General features: G+C 45.5%; 1 protein-coding gene across 14 annotated transcripts in view; it reads left to right on the forward strand.

Moving 5' to 3' along the window:
- ATP2B3 (ATPase plasma membrane Ca2+ transporting 3) overlaps positions 1 to 17671 on the forward strand; it is a 495057-nt gene that overhangs the window by 199580 nt on the left and 277806 nt on the right. The window lies entirely within an intron of this gene.

Below are 17671 nucleotides of genomic sequence, written 5' to 3' on the forward strand. Positions count from 1 at the left end.
AGAAGCGGGTGAATACCTGCGAAATGTGTTGCCTGTTGGGAGATTTTTTTTATTAAAGTCTGATTTATGCGGAATCCCGACTTTATGAGTCTGTTTGGAGCGGTCAGTTCACCACGACCTCCCTTTTTAAACAGTGTTTATCATATTTTATTAGTTTTTTGCGCCTCTGTTTCTACCTTCCTTTACCTGTTGTCCACCCTTAGTGGAGGGGTGTTACCCCCTTTTGTTGGTTTTCATCATCTACAGAAAGCAACATCTTAAACCAAATTGACAATAAACTGATACTAGGCTGGCGCTCGAATAAAGATGCAATTAATTTATTATAGACAGTAAGGCAATTAATAAGCAGTTGATATAAATGCAAATCTATAGCATACAATGAATGGACATTCAAACACACACTCTGCATTCAAAACCACTGCCCTGCTGCAGCAGAAAAATCTAAAAAACTGAAAATTTTAAAAATTAAAAATTACAGTAAAAACTAGGACAAATCCGTGCTGTTGCACTGTTAAAAGATGCTTGTTACTGTTAATTTATATCCAATATTAAATGATCAATATTCAGACTTGATTATCCAGGTAATATATGACACAATGTTCCTTCAAACAAATATAAGTGTAGACTGGTGCAAAAGGTAATGATTTATCCAGGAAGTGTTCTTACTCACAACCTCCGTAGATGGTCCGCAGTGTCTAGGCTGGAGCCGCTCAATCCTGTCCGCCCCGGCCGGCAGCTGGGCAGGAGAGACTAAGACCCGCTGTTTGGTTGTCAGTAGCAGCAAGGTCGGGCAAACTCACCCGGCTCCAGTAAAGTGCTGAGGCGCTTAGTGTCCGGTGAATCTTGCCGTAACCCCGAACTCAGCCAGATTCCACTATGCGTGCTGAATGCAACTCCTTCCGCGATGGTGCTCGTGACGTCACTGCAGCCTGGCCAATCGCTAACGCGTTTCGGAAGGTACGCCTTCCTTTCTCAAAGCTGACTGCGGTTAGAGAATCACTGCTTTTATTGAGGTTATGAGGTCAAACTTCTTCAAGTAGCCACTGGGCTGGTGGTGATGCTGTGGCTGGGCTGGCGGTGATGCTGTGGCTGGGCTGGTGGTGATGCTGTGGCTGGGCTGGCGGTGATGCTGTGGCTGGGCTGGCTGGCGGTGATGCTGTGGCCTGGCTGGCGGTGATGCTGTGATTTTTCTTGCGTAACTTCAAATGTTGTTTATTTTTTGAAATGCCCTTGTGGGTTCGGCTATGTGGGACAAACTAGTAGACCTGTTAGAGTGAGGATTAATGAACACCGCAGTGATATAAGGTTGTATAGGAAATATTTTGACGATCCTGAAAAGAATTTCGATTCTCCTATAGGTAGACATTATTTTGAATGCAACCATATGGTGAACAAATTACGGTGGTGTGTGTTGGAAAAGGTCACAGCAGGAGAAGGGATGGACAATAAGACAACCTTTCTAAGAAAGGAGAGCAGATGGATCAATAGATTGGAGACTCTCGTTCCCTATGGATTAAATGAGGAATGCAATTTGAGATGTTTCCTGTAATCTGAGTATATGATGTACTGTCACTTTAATACCCTCTATTTAAGTATGTGCCCGCCCTGAGGGGTGTGTTTTATAATGTGATGTGATATTTATTTGAGAGCATTTGCTCAATGTGTGTTACACTTGATAAAGGCCGCAGGCCGAAACGTCGTGTGTTTTATCTTTTGGCTATGGGATAATAAATTAAGCATTTGCATAAAATCCAGGTGGAGACCCAGTCACTTTTTCTGTTTCACTGGCGGTGATGCTGTGGCCAGGCTGGTGGTGATGCTGTGGCTGGGCTGGCGGTGATGCTGTGGCTGGGCTGGCGGTGATGCTGTGGCTGGGCTGGCTGGCGGTGATGCTGTGACCTGGCTGGCGGTGATGCTGGGCTGTGCTTGACTGGTTGAAGTAAATGCTGTCCTGACTGGTGGTGATGCTGTAGCCTTTTTGACAGTGATTCTGGGCTGGTTGGCTGGTGGTGATGCTGGCCTGGAGCCCCCCAGTTTAGGTAGTGACAGGAGCCCCCCAGTTCAGGTAGTGACAGGAGCCCCCCAGTTCAGGTAGTGACAGGAGCCCCCTAGTTCAGATAGTGACAGGAGCCCCACAGTTCAGTTAGTGACAGGTACCCCCAGTTTAGGTAGTAACAGGAGCCCCTCAGTGTATGTAGTGACAGGTGACCCCCAGTTCAGGAAGTGACAGGGACCCCCAGTGTATGTAGTGACAGGGGCCCCTAGTTTAGGTAGTGACAGGGCCCCCCAGTTTAGGTAGTGACAGGGCCACCCCACTGTAGGTAGTGACAGGTACCCCCCAGTTCAGGTAGTAACAGGTGCCCCCCAGTTTAGGTAGTGACAGGTGCCCCCCAGTTCAGGAAGTGACAGGGACCCCCCAGTGTATGAAGTGACAGGAGCCCTCAGTTTAGGTAGTGACAGGAGCCCCCCAGGTTAGGTAGTGACAGGGCCCCCCAGTTTAGGTAGTGACAGGCGCCCCCCAGGTTAGGTAGTGACAGGTGCCCCCCAGTGTATATAGAGACAGGAGCCCCCAGTTTATGTAGTGACAGGGACCCCCAGGTTAGGTAGTGACCGGGACCCCCAGTTTAGGTAGTGACAAGGACCCCCAGTTTAGGTAGTGACAGGCGCCCCCCAGGTTAGGTAGTGACAGGAGCCCCCCAGGTTAGGTAGTGACAGGCACCCCCAGTTGAGGTAGTGACAGGAGCCCCCCAGGTTAGGTAGTGACAGGCACCCCCAGTTGAGGTAGTGACAGGAGCCCCCCAGGTTAGGTAGTGACAAGGACCCCCAGTTTAGGTAGTGACAGGCGCCCCCCAGGTTAGGTAGTGACAGGAGCCCCCCAGGTTAGGTAGTGACGAGGACCCCCAGTTTAGGTAGTGACAGGAGCCCCCCAGGTTAGGTAGTGACAGGCACCCCCAGTTGAGGTAGTGACAGGAGCCCCCCAGGTTAGGTAGTGACAAGGACCCCCAGTTTAGGTAGTGACAGGTGCCCCCCTCACCTTAGTGACAGCCAGAGTCAGACCTCAGAATCAGCCGGCGACCAGTCAGCCAGTGAGAGCGGGTGCACGGTACTCTGAAACACCACGCTGCATATGCGGAAGTGATGTCACTTCCGCATATCAGTGTGGTGTCCGCTAGGTCCTAGCGACCGCACTCAGTGGTCGCCGGCTGATTGGAGGTCTGACGCTGGGCTGCCTGGCAGCGGGGACGGCTGGGAGGGGGGGTTTGGCAGCTAGCGGCCAGGGGGGGTCAGATGCCCCAATTTGCCCGACATGCGGACGCCCGTGAAAGTGAGCATTGTATTATATTATGTAGAAAGTCAGGTTATGGTTGTGTGGTTATATCGGGGACCGTAATGGAAGGTAGAAACAGAGGTGCCAAAACAAAATAGAATATGCTGAAAACAGTTAAAAAAGGATGTAGTGGTGGACTTACCTACCCAAACATAGACCCACAAAGATGTTTAGATGCTCTTTGGCTAGAAAAAAAGACATGTTAAACCTTGGCCAAGAAAAGACATTACCCTTGGCCAAGAAAGGATATGACCACATCTTAGAACCCCACTGATCTACTGATCCTGTCTGAAGCTCCTAACTTTCCTGTCTGAAGCATGGTTCCCATTACAGTGGACCATGCAGGAGAAGTAGCGTATCAGTGTCGTAAGGACACGTTCCAGGGATGTGCTCTAGTCGCTTGTAGAGACTGCTGTCTTTGCACAGCAGATGGGTGCCATTTATCTGATGAATAGCAAGTCCATTGTCCAAGATAAAATTGTACGTCACACAGCAAATCATTCCAGGCTTCATCCCCATCTATTTTTCCCAGGTGTGAACAAGCCTAAATAATTATGTGTTTGGCTCAGGTAGGAGGAAGGACCCAGGTGTTTGGCCAACACAGAGCCTTTTATTTGTAATCTGAAACTTGGCAGGAATGCCACATAACTGTATCATTCAAATGTGTCTGTTTGCATTTGCAAAAGCCCAAATTGGACTGCCTGGCGTTGTGTATATTGTCAGCTTCAGCACGTGACTAGATGAAATGTCATTTTATAAAGAATTCTGTAATATTTTATATTTGGAAGTCTAAAAGTATGAACATTTCTATCAATGTTGTTGGGCCAGAGGTATCAAAGCGTGAGTTTACCAGTTATACCACATTTATGTAGAATTTTTAGCTTGGCAATTTGTGATGGGCATCATGGTGGTGTGTAGTATTTGGGTATATGGAAATAGTAAGTCTAAAATAGGAGTGTCAACCTCAAATACGAAGTAGGCCAAAATTGAACACTGGGACCCAGTTGCGGGCCAACCTCAATGTCTAGTGGCCACCTCCCTCCCTTATAAAGTTCCCCTGGTGTCTATTGCCCCCCTCCTCTATACAGTTCCCTGGTGCTTTCCCCCTCCCTCCCGCATATGGCATCCCTGGTGATCTAGGGCTTCACCTCCAATATAGCTTCCCTGGTGGTCTAAAGTGGGCCAAACATAATGCAAAGTGAGGAAACCACTTGGAGGCCAAATTGAATGGCTCCAAGGGCCAGATTTGGCCCACAGGCTGGAGTTTGACATGCATGGTCCAACAGGTTGTGTAGAAAAGGCATCAAGAAAACCAAACTAAAAAACTAGGTATAGTTACAGAATTTCCGAGACTTTAGACAATGGGGTTAATTTAGTAAGGAAGACAACTGGAGAACATAAATTGTACAGCAAAGCTGGACTGCAATCAGGGGATAGATTCTCAAAACGTATCTCATTAAGTATCTCACCTAACTTGGAGACTTATGAATCAATTTGGGGAATCCTTGTCCTCCCTCCAGAGATGGATTTAAGTGGACCTGAACTCTTGCACAGCACAGGAGGAAAACATAATGAAATACTCCCTGTATGTATTTAGAGAGTTTAGCCTGTCTATTCCCCCATCATCTGTGATTGTAATTTGATCTCTCACCTGTGTCAGCTCAGGAATCTCCTCTGCCATGGTAGAGCAGCTAATTTGTAAACACAGGATGTTAACAATGTCTGCTTTCATGAAAGCAGGGAGTAGACACACTGCAGATTTATTGCAGGATTTGTATCAGCTGTAGCAACAATGCTTTTCTTTAAAGGTTATTATGCTGTTGCTTATCTTTTAAAGTAGATATGAAGTTCTGAGTTTAAGTCCACTTTAAGATTAAATGGTGCTCTAGGCACAGTAGAAGCTTTGGCTCCTCCTTATGGTCTTTTTAGTAATCTAAGACTGGAGAAGGGTCAGAAGTGGAAGTTGGGCCCCCTGACACCTACGGGGCCCCAGGCAACAGCCTAGGTTGCCTGGTGGATGATCATGCTTCAGCCTCTCTCCGAAACGAAGCAACATTATGAAAAATGGTTCTTAATAAAATCCAAACCTCAAAAACCACTATCAAAATATGTATCATTTTTTACAAAGTTTAAAAAATGATAATAATCCCTAATTACTCAATAAATGTAAAAAAGAACTTAAAACAAGTTTAAAGGACAAATGTAACGAGAGGGATATGGAGGCTGCCATATTTATTTCCTTTTAAGCAATACCAGTTGCCTGGCTATCCTGCTGGTCCTCTGCCTCTTATACTTTTAACCATAGACCCTGAACAAGCATGCAGCAGATCAGGCGTTTCTGGCATTGTCAGATCTGACAAGATTAGCTGCATGCTTGTTTCCAGTGTTATTCAGACACTACTGCAGCCACATAGATCAGCAGGGCTGCCAGGCAACTGGCATTGTTTAAAAGGAAATAAATATGGCAGCCTCCATATTATTCTCACTACAGTTGTCCGATAACTGATGAGTTATGGGGGAAGATAATAAGTATGGTCTGTCCTGGATCCAATACTACCGTTTTTTTCAATACAAAGTTTTTAACAGATGGCATGGAGCCCCAAATAATAATCTTTTTAAAACTCAACATTGCTGGAGATGTAACTATGAAGTCGGGACTTATTCTCATATGTGGCGAACATGCTCTGTACTGGGGAACTTCTGGGAGGAAATCAAAAGACCCCAGTGGCGTAGCAATAGGGGATGTAGAGGTAGTGACCGCACCAGGGCCCCTGGACCAGAGGGGCCCATTAGGGGTCCTCCTTCAGCTGCTTTATTACCTATTTATTAGTGCTTAGCTGATAATGATCTTGTCTGTATGTGCTTTGAACAGTATTGGAGGTACTGTATATGCAGAGCGGGCGTTTGTAACTCACCTTCCCCGGGATACGGATGCTGGCAGCCATTCTTCTTCCGGTCCTCGGAGGTTCTAGATCCCTCTGGTGAGATTGTCTTTTTTCACATGACAACAGATAGTGATCTCACTATAGGGGTAGTGCGCCACCCGGGGGATGAAGGGAGAATTGCAGCACGGGATCCAGGGGAGGTCAGTTATATGCAGGGCTGCCACATACTTTTTTCCTGCTTTTAGGCTTTGTTCACATCTAAAATCAAAATCGCTGATGGCCGCGTTTTGTGATTGTGAGAGTGAGCTACGATTGTGTAAAGCACTTTTCAAAGAGCTTTTGCAGAGCGATTTCTTTTTTCACTCTTGAACTCTTTGACCCGGAAAAGAATAAATACAATGTATTTATTTTTAAAAGCGCAAATGCAATTGCCGCGCAAAGCGATTTTGTGAGCGTTTTGCGTTTTTCCTATACCTTCCATTGTAGCAAAATCACTCTAAAAATGGTACAGGCACCGCTTTGCCGAGCGGATCAGAAACAAACCACTCAGATGTGAACACTCTAATAGGGAATCATTGCACAAGCAGTTTTAGGGCCCTTTTCCACTACTAATCGCAATCAGAAAACGCCAGCGATTGCGATTTTGTTATGTGATTGCAATTTTTCATTTGCATTGCCTCCTCCTAATGTTTACTGTTTTTGTCACAATATTTGTGCTGCTTGGAACTCTGTTTTCCATTTTGTTAGTGTATCTATGTTCCCCTTGTCGTCTTATTGTGCTTTGTAAAGCGCTGCGGAATATGTTGGCGATATATAAATAAAAAATAAAAATAATAATAATTATCCCTCTTAAAATCGCTCCAGAAAGCGATTGTGATTTGTGATTTACAAATCGAATCACTATAGTGGAAAATACTTCTCATGATTTCTATGATTAAGTAGCAATCCTAGCAATTTAAAGAGAACCCGAGGTGGGATTTAATTATGTTACTGGGGCACAGAGGCTGGTTGTGCACACTAAGACCAGCCTCCGTTGCCCCATGGTGTGCCTCCAGGACCCCCCTGCGCGCCGCTATACCCTCCGCAGTGCTGATAGGAGGGAAGGGACACGGGCGGGTAGCGCCGATGCGGAGGAGGCGGGGGAGCGGCACTGACAGACAGCGCATAGGTAAACATTGTGCTGGCGACACGCTGCGTGTCGCCAGCACTGCGGGGGTAATAGCGGCGCACAGGGGGGTCCTGAAGGCACGCCATGGGGCAACGGAGGCTGGTCTTAGTGTGCACAACCAGCCTCTGTGCCCCAGTAACATAATTATATTCCACCTCGGCTTCTCTTTAAAAATCACTAGCGATTTGTGATTTTGCGATTCAGCTGTGCTATGGAAAAAGGCCCTTGGGCTATTTTGAAAATCGCCAGCGTTTAAAAAAACCCCACAAAACGCCCTAGGTGTGAACAAGCCCTTTGGGACTAAAAACTTGTGAAAAAATTGCACGGCATTTAGACCCTAAAATCCAGAAGTAATCCTACCGCTGGGGAGGTTAAAAGGAAATAAATATGGCAGCCTGCATATTCTTCTCACTTCAGTCGTCCTTTAAGCACTATCATTAGAAGGTCACTTATTTAATATGGTCCCACACAGTGGCGTAGCAATAGGGGATGCAGCAGTAGTAAATACACCGGGGCCCCTGGACTAGAGAGGTCCACTAGGGGCTCTCCATCAACCACTTTATTAGCTCTTTATTGATGCTGTGCAGATCACCCACAGATGTGCTTTGATTAGTTGTACCCCTTAACCACCCTGGCGTTCTATTGAGATCGCCAGGGGCGGCTGCGGGAGGTTTTTTTTTAAATAAAAAAAAAACGATTTCATGCAGCCAACTGAAAGTTGGCTGCATGAAAGCCCACTAGAGGGCGCTCCTGAAGCATAATTCCGATCGCCTCCGACGATCAGAATTAACAAGGAAGGCTGCAATGAGCAGCCTTCCTTGTTTGGCTTTCCTCGTCGCCATGGCGACGAGCGGAGTGACGTCATGGACGTCAGCCGACGTCCTGACGTCAGCCGCCTCCGATCCAGCCCTTAGCGCTGGCCGGAACTATTTGTTCCGGCTGCGCAGGGCGCGGGCGGCTGGGGGAACCCTCTTTCGCCGCTGCACGCGGCGGATCGCCACGCTGCGGCGGCGATCAGGTAGCACACGTGGCTGGCAAAGTGCCGGCTGCGTGTGCTGCTTTTTATTTTATCAAAATCGGCCCAGCAGGGCCTGAGCGGCACCCTCTGGCGGTAATGGACGAGCTGAGCTCGTCCATACCGCTAAGGTGGACTGTTCTCCTCCCCAGCCTGCACCCGTTCTGACGCTGTCCTTGGCAGGTCTTCGCTCTTCATACCAATTGTTGTGTATAGAGCGCTTGAAGGGGCCCAATGAAAAATTTGCACTGGGGCCCAGAGCTGCTAAGCTACACTACTGAAAGAACCTCAAATAGTAAAGAGGAACTGTTGCGAAAATCTTAAAATTTAGAACACATACAAATAAGAAGTACGTTTTTCCTGGTAAAATGAGCCATAAATTACTTTTCTCCTATGTTGCTGTCACTTACAGTAGGTATTAGAAATCTGACATTACCGACAGGTTTTGGGTTAGTCCATCTCTTCATGGGGGAATCTTTATTCTTTATAATGATATTCCCTGAAAAAGATTTATGCAAAGATGCTGGCCAGCCTCCCTGCTCGCTGCACACTTTTTGGGCAGTTGGACGGAGCAACTGCCATTCACTAAGTGCTTTTAAAAATAAAGAAAACCCTAAGAACCCCCCATGAGAAGATGGGCTAGTCCAAAATCTGTCGGTAATGTCAGATTTCTACTATTTACTGTAAGTGACGGCAACATAGGAGAAAAGTAATTCATGGCTCATTTTATTCTGGAAGAAATGTACTTCTTATTTGTGTGTGTTTACATGTATTGTAAATTGTAATATTTTCGTGAAAGAGGTCCTCTAGTAAGCTGAGGATTAGCATGTTTGGAATAAAACATCTTGAGAAAAAGATTTCCTTATTTTTATTGACAAAACGCAGAACATTTATATCATGCTTTTCTCCTGGTTGACTCAAAGCGCCAGAGTTGCAGCCACTAGGGTGCGCTCGGTAGGCAGTAACAGTGTTTTGGAGCCTTGCTTAAAGTGGATCCGAGATGAACTTTTACTCATTGCATAATTGTGTTCCTCTCCTATTGTTTATAGGGCATTCCTCAAGCCAAATACTTTTTTTGTTTTTGTTTTAATACTCTAATTCCCTATAAACTAAACAAGCCCCACCCACAGTTTTTAGAGAGCCTTGGCAAGGGCTCCTGGGAGCTCAGTCTGGGCAGGAGGAGGGGGAGGTATTACTAGCCAGAGATTTCAGAGGCAGAGGGGAGGGGTGAAGAGGAGGGGGGGATTAGGTTTTTTTTCACAGTCTGTGTGCTGATGGTGCAGATAAGCTTGCCTCTGTGTAATGTTTACAAACAACATGGCTGCTGTCATTGTATCACAGGAAGAAATAATCATATTCTATTAAAGCTGTATGCAGATAGATTTTCTGTTTAAGCCATCTAAACTACATAAGATATATAGACAAGTTACTTGTTATAGTTAGTTTTTCATCTCGGATCTGCTTTAAGGTCTCCTTACTGAATAGGTGCTGGCTATGAGCCAAGATTCCAACCCTTCACTATAGAACCAGTGCATTGTATCAGTAATCTGCAGCTCCCTAGCACAAGCTGGAACATTTCGGCATTTTGCAGGATATCAGCTGTAGTGTGTAGCCAAGTCTGCCCAAACATAGCAACAGCTAGCAAAGATGACTGAAGGCTAGTTAAGTCAGGGTAAATGGATAGGGCTAGAAGCTATTTTTCAAGGGTTATCATTAGGGGATGAAGTAGAGGGAAGATTAGATTTAGTCATTAGTGTTTTGTGGTTAGTGTTAAGAGTAACTGTTAGGCATTAAATACAAAATTAATTTTCTATTGCAGGCTGTTACAATGTTAAAAAGGATGCTGTCCAGGCAAATCAAAACTTTAAAATCAATCTTACTTTGTTCCAATTAGGTATTCTCTCCCCATGCCCCCAGGCTCTATATTGGTACGCAGACGAAAAAAGAGATGTGACATGGCATGCTGTATCAGCCTGATTGGCTGAAGCCTCTGTCACTCACCTCTCTGCTCTGCGATTGGCCGCCTGGTCTCTAAAGTGTTTTATATTAGGGGAGGGGAGGGTTAGGTATCGGGGAGAAAGTTAGGGTTAGGCCTTGAGGGTAAAAAAAATGTATTTGGGATCTGTGGGATGAAGAACCAAAAACCCTGAGGGAATGATCTTTAGTTATACCTCTATCCGTGCCTTTATCTTCATACCTTGCATGCAGATGATATGTATCACAAGACATTGGAAGGTATGGGAAGAAACCAGACATTGTTGGAGTGTGGGAAGGTAAGAGAGTAGAAGGTATAGATTCAGCCCTGTGCTTGGGGCATTCACACAAAGGATTTGGGTTATTTGCTGGGAGAGCTCTCAAAACCGACATATAAAGTGTTTCGCTTACAATCCAACTGATGATCTCACCGCAAGGGCACACTGGCCTCTGCACTGCCTATTAGTATTGCCTAACACAAGAACCCAGTGCTTGAGCCAAACCAAAAATCTAATGGGAACATTAAAAATGGCTCTTGCTTTTAAACATCTTTAGTTGTCAGAAGTAAAAAGATCTGCAAGGTAATGTAACCCTGAGGGGCCTTTCACACTGGACCGGTGCAGTAATTTTACCGCACCCCACTGCAGCCCAATGAAAGTCTATGAAGCAGTTCGTACTGACACGGTTCGATGCGATGGAAGTGACGTTTTCGCCGCATCCCCGATGCAAGGAAAGATCTACGTTACCACACGGTTTTGTGGCAACGTGCAGCGGACCGGAAGTCATGTAAATCTATGGCTATGCGTATATGAAAACCTGCCGCAAGTTTAACGCAGCGCGCATGCGCGGAAGCGTATTTTTAGCAATATGCTTTCGCACATGTGATGGCTTTGACAACAGTAAGTGAGCGTCACTTCCTGTTTGGCCGGCTGCCAGACGGGGATTACCACATACTAACGGTAATCCCTGAAGGCCTGTTTTTGGTGGTCTTATCCCCGGACTGCACCATACCGCTAATGCCTACCGGTACTCTGAAAGTGGCCTCAAGCATAGGCAGATAATAGACAAAATAGTCCATATTCTGAAGACCACCACACACTCTACCTTATCATTGACCAGGGAACCATAGCAGGAGCCCCTGATCCTTACGCCCCATCTCCACTTTTCGGACGCGACTTTGCATATAAATCGTTTTTAACCACTTGCCACGATTGTGGCAGTATATCTACCTCCCTAGGGACTTCACTTACCGTACCAGGGGCATGTATACTTGTCCTCTGTTTCGTACAAGATGCTCGCGTGCACTTGTACACACCGACTGCAGTTAGAAGACAGATTGGTGAATGGGAACATAATCACTTGAGGATCGCAGGCTTACACCCCCCTAGTGACCAGGCAATTATTTACAATTCAGTGCTCTAAACCAGTGTTCCCCAACCCTGTCCTCAAGGCCCACCAACAGTGCATGTTTTGTGGAAGTCCACAGAGGTAGTTAATCAGCTCTGCTGAGACGCTAATTACCCCACCTGTGCATGTTTGTGGTTTTCTGCAAAACATGCACTGTTGGTCTGCCGAGTATAGGGTTGGGGAAATGTGCTCTAAAGCTTTAACAGCTTGCTGCAGAGCCATACACCTTAGCACACAAATAGATCTTACCTCCTCCTTTAGGCCTCGTTCACATCATTAGCGCAGATGGCTGTGCGATTGGAACGCAACGCGTCCGATCGCACGCCATCTGCGCTCCTATGCGCTGCGCTGCAGATCCCATTCATTACAATGAATGGGATCTGCGCTGCGATTCCCAAAAATGCGTGCAGCACGCGATAGCGCAATCGCGCTGCCACGCAGCGCATATGATGGGAACGGTAGAAGGGCTGTCTATGCCCTTCTACCGTTCTTGCGTGTCGCACACTATACGCGCTGCCAAAATGCGGACGGCAGCGCGTATAGTCTGAACGAGGCCTTACACTTATAGGCCTCCCTTGTTGTGGTGTCTGATCGTTGCTGCGATCATTAGTTTTTTGTTGTTTTTTAATTAAAAAACAGTGTTTTTTTTTTTAATTACTATAGTTATATACATATAAAGAAAGATACATTTAACATGAAAATTCCCACGTGTAATCGATTTTTTTTTAATTTTTGGTTTCCATTGACTGTAGTGAAAACAAACGGGAAAACGTGCAAAAAGAGCGAACTTTGATGTGGCATGTAGAAACGAACAACACTGCTGTGCCGATTTTTTTCTGCGCAGATCTGCATACCAATTCTTCTCAGAATGGAAACAGACCCATTGAAATACACTGCTAGGCCAATTTGTGTGCAGAAAATGCACACAAATTTGCATGTAGTGGAAATGGACCCTTAGCGGTAATTATGCAAACGATAAGCAAATGGCCTGGGACTTCTCCTGGATTTTGAAAGCAACACTGCTTTATTGCATTGATAATGTTCTTTTCTCTTGCTATAAAGTATAGCAGCCAAATGCGTCAAAGTGGCATGAAAAGACCATCAAATGGCTAAGGAACGCTGTGCAATTTCCAAAAAGGGGGCAATGTACACAGCAGAGGGAGGCAGCCATTTTGTATTGCAAAGCAATCTTGGAGAGAAATATAATATACACAGTTACAGAATCACTAAGGCTCACTCTGGCCTCCCAACAGTGACATTGTATTTTGATACTTTGTGCTATATGTCAACTTTTTCACTCACCTTCCTTTGTATACAACCCAGAAATGTTTTTAAAGAAATGCTGGTTAAAATTAGAAGGCTTTTTTTCGTGTAGGGTAAGCTTCAACTGCTGCCAGTTTAGCAAATGCTGTGCATTGCTTTGATCCCTTAAAGCAGACTTCCCCAACCCTGTCCTCAAGGCCCACCTTCACAGGTGAGGTAATTTGTGTCTCACCAGAGCTAATTAACTACCACTCTTTATTCCTACAAAACATGCACTGTTGGTGGGCCCTGAGGACAGGGTTGGGGAACACTGCCTTAAAGGAAACCTAAACCCAACTGAAAAAAATGAGTTTCACTTACCTGGAGCTTCTACCAGCCCCCTGCAGCCATCCTGTGCCCTCGACGTCACTCCCGGATCCTCTTGTCCCCCGCTGTCAGCTAGTTTCGTTTTTGCCGACTCGGAGTCTGCGGACCGTCACGCGTATCATTACACGTGTTACCACAGGACGCTATAGCGGGTGTCAACGCGTACAAAGATACAACGCGGTAAAGCTGAAATGGAAATCACAGAAGACATCTGACACCGTTCCAAATTTTTCCAGTCTTCAACTGTCCAATTTTGGTGAGCTTGTGCAAACTGTAGCCTCTTTTTCCTATTTGTAGTGGAGATGAGTAGTATCTGGTGGGGTCTTCTGCTGTTGTAGCCCATCCGCCTCAAGGTTGTGCGTGTTGTGTCTTTACAACTGCTTTGCTGCATACATTGGTTGTAACAAATAGTTATTTCAGTCAACCTTGATCTTCTATCTGCTTGAATCAGTCGGCCCATTCTCCTCTGACCTCTAGCATCAACAAGGCATTTTCGCCCACAGGACTGCCGCATGCTGGATGTTTTTCCCTTTTCACACCATTCTTTGTAAACCCTAGAAATGGTTGTGCGTGAAAATCCCAGTAACTGAGCAGATTGTGAAACATTCTGACCGGCCCACCTGGCACCAACAACCATGCCATGCTCAAAATTGCTTAAATCACCTTTCTTTCCCATTCTGACATTCAGTTTGGAGTTCAGGAGATTGTCTTGACCAGGACCACATCCCTAAATGCATTGAAGCAACTGCCATGTGATTGGTTGATTAGATAATTGCATTAATGAGGAATTGAACAAGTTTTCCTAATAATCCTTTAGGTGAATGTATATAAACAGTATATATATATATTTATACATATATTTGATTATTATATCCAAGAGCTGTAGGTCTAATTTTGTAGAGTAAAACTGAAAGCAGCTAAAAAACTAACTAAAAAAACTAGTTAGATACCCACCTATGGAGAGGGAAGGCTCTGGATCCCATAGAGCCCCTGGTCCCTTCTGAGTGTCCTCAGTCCACCACTCTCTCCTGTTCCCTCCCCCTGTTGAAGTTATTTGAACAACTGGTCGACTAGTCTTTTGGGAGTCCTCACAAGGCTTAGGAAGCAGTCATGTCCTCAAGTGCCTCCAAAGACTAGCAGGTCTGTGCTGCCTGCAAACTTGCGAGAGTGCACTCGTGAATGCGCAGTAGAAAGACACCCGTATTCAGAAGCACTCGGGGTCCTCGGAGTGCTTCTGAAGCCTTCCCGAGGACTCCGGCCTCAAAGGCGTGGGATTACAACAAGGACAGCAGTGGTTTAAGGGCTTCGAAAAAGGACCAGAAAGACTTTGTGGGCACCACTGCAGCCGTGAAGATCAGGATACAGGGGCGGGAGGTGACTCACGTGTGTCTGGCGCTGAATATGGAGAGGTGAGTCATTTCACCCATCCACTCCACTGAGCACTTGGACATGCCATGGTCTCTTGGCCCTTCATAACGTTGGCAGATGGCATCTTTTGTCATTTTGTTGCTACTGCTGGAGTTGCTTTCTCAGAAGCCAATGCAACTCTAACTACAAACTGAACTTGCTGCAGTAACTGAACCTTATGAAGTGGACTGGAGCAAACAGGAAACCCAAGTATTATTTTCCTTATTTTCAACAAGCTTTATTTTTTGAAAGTTTTAAAGTGAACCTTATTCAGAGAAGGGTCTTGAATGTGTTTGGGAATTTTTCTAGGAACCTGGAGTTCCTCTCTATTGATTGTCCCAAAACAAGTATGCACAGGTATTCTACACTGGTTGCATGGCCTTGGCAGACTTCTACCAGCCCCAAAAATAAGCATAAGTTCAACCAGGCAATTTGGAAGTTTGAAACAGCACGGTTAACTGGCAGCAATGACGTACCAACTGGGAGAGCAGCCCCTGCTTACCGGATGTCCTGATGTTTGGCTTCTGCACATAGTTCCACCCCCTAGCAGAAGATGTTATACTGTAGGTGCTTCTCTATTTCCAATCAGAGAAGTGCCTGTGACCTCTGCTGCTAGGGCACAGGGCTATGGACTGGGTCCCCGGTTCACATCCCAGCCAGGGCACTATTTGCATAGAGTTTGTATGTTCTCCCCGTGTCTGCATGGGTTTCCTCTGGGCACTCAAGTTTTCCTCCCACATCCCAAAAACATACAGATACAGTTAATAGGCTTCCCCCTAAATTGTCCCTAGACTACGATACATATACTAGACGATACATACATAGACATATGACTATGGTAGGGATTAGACTGTGAGCCCCTCTGAGGGACAGTTAGTGACAAGACGATATACTCTGTACAGTGGTGAGGAAGATTACGGCGCTATATATAAAGTGGCTGGATAATTTACTGGTTTAGTGGCTGGATAATGTACTGGTTAAGGGCTTTGCCTCTGACACAGGAGACCAGGGTTCAAATATCGGCTCTTCCTGTTGAGTAAGCCAACCCCTACTCAGTGAAGAGACCTTGGACAAGACTCCCTAAGGGCCCTTTTGCGCGTGAAAATCTGCATGGAAACGCGAACGAATCCGCACCCGCATGCGGATTAGTTGACGCGTTTTCCGTGACGGAATCGCAACGCACAAGTGGAAATGTACCCTAACATTGCATGATATCAATGTTCTGTGTCTATATAAATACCAAATAATAATAGCGTAGACTTGGCTTACCAGACGCTCTCATTTTGTACACACATCCAAACTTTTCTATACATATTTATGGACCGCATTAGCGGCCTGTTTACATAAAGGCAGCTTAAATTTTAGGATTACCGGTTCTTTAACGATCTCCTGCATGTAATCAGAGCTGCGCCTTTTGCTGCAATTAATCACACGGCCGGATCTGCTCACATTTTTCCCGTTTTTTTTTTTTTTACACAAGCATTTAATGAGTGCTTGCTTCACGGTATCCCCCCGTACCTCCTGCCTTCAGGGGGGGAACTGTAAGTACCGCACAAGACTAATAAGCAAAGCCGGTTTATTAGCACAGAGTGAGCAGTGCTCAGCTAGAACGCCAATATAATAAATTTGTGTAATAAATGGCATACAGGGAGAAAAGAGACGTTTCAGACCCCAGGGACCGTCATCAAGGGGATGTGCGCTGCCTGTATAATTCGATGAAAAAATAAGACAAGCAGAACTAATAGCAGCTCGGGTAACAATAAACAAGGAAGTGGAGTTGTCTTTAATGTCAACAGGTCCCCGAAGTGTCGTGAAAGCGGAGTCTTGATGAAGTTGTCTCTCTGGCGGAGCGTAGTATTTACAGTGGGGGCCGTGCAACAGGTAATCCATGCCCCGCTCTAAATCATAGCCTTTATAGAGGCTCTTTATTAGCAGCACCGGAGACCGGGGGAATAGATCTGTTCCGTTATATAGAGCTGCAGACGCTAAAGAGATACTAATACTGCCGTGATAGATGATATACATGTTTACTTTATTAAATAATATTTATTCTGGAAATAGCAAATGCAAAAGTTCCAGGTCGGCACACCAATTCAAAATTAAGTAGTTTTCAATTTATTGCTTCATGAGCACACAAAATGACAATTGTTTCGGGGCCACGGCGGGTCCCCTTCTTCAGATAGTGCAGACAAAAAAAAATTCTGGAAATAAGTCTGTCTGGAGAACCGCGGGGAGGCAGGAACTCGGATACAAGCAGGAAGCAAAGCGCTGCTGTATTGTGTGTTTGTTCTTTTACGCCTAACAACATTTTTGAAAACACAATATTCTACTATCAAGAGCACGTTGATACATAACTTCAATGTTTAAAAAGCCTGCTTTTATATATACGGTATATACAGTGCTGCCCATAATTATTCATACCACTGGCAAATCTTGTTACATTTATTCAACCAGCAAGTCATGTTCTGACAGGAAATGACACAGGTGTCTCCCAAAAGATAATAAGATGATGATCATGTACAAGAGGTATTATTGTGGAAAAAAACATTTCTCATTTGAGCAAAAAGTGTTCAGTCCAAAATTATTCATACCCTTCACTGTCACAGTCTATGGGAAAATCCAAAGTTCTATACCATTCCAAATAGTCAGGGCTGCCAGGCAACTGGTATTGTTTTAAAGGAAATATATATGGCAGCCTCTATATCATTTGCAAACTGCAACTCCTTATTTTCCTAGAGGAGTCCATGATACTAAACAAAGCCTGATGCCCTCCAGTTATAGGTAGGTTGATGCCCCACATCAGTATATGCAGCCAGACTCCCTCCCCCCCCCCCCCCTCAGTATAAGTAGCCGGATGC

This window comes from Hyperolius riggenbachi, chromosome 8 (assembly GCF_040937935.1).
Source record: "Hyperolius riggenbachi isolate aHypRig1 chromosome 8, aHypRig1.pri, whole genome shotgun sequence".
In the NCBI taxonomy this organism is placed as follows: domain Eukaryota; kingdom Metazoa; phylum Chordata; class Amphibia; order Anura; family Hyperoliidae; genus Hyperolius; species Hyperolius riggenbachi.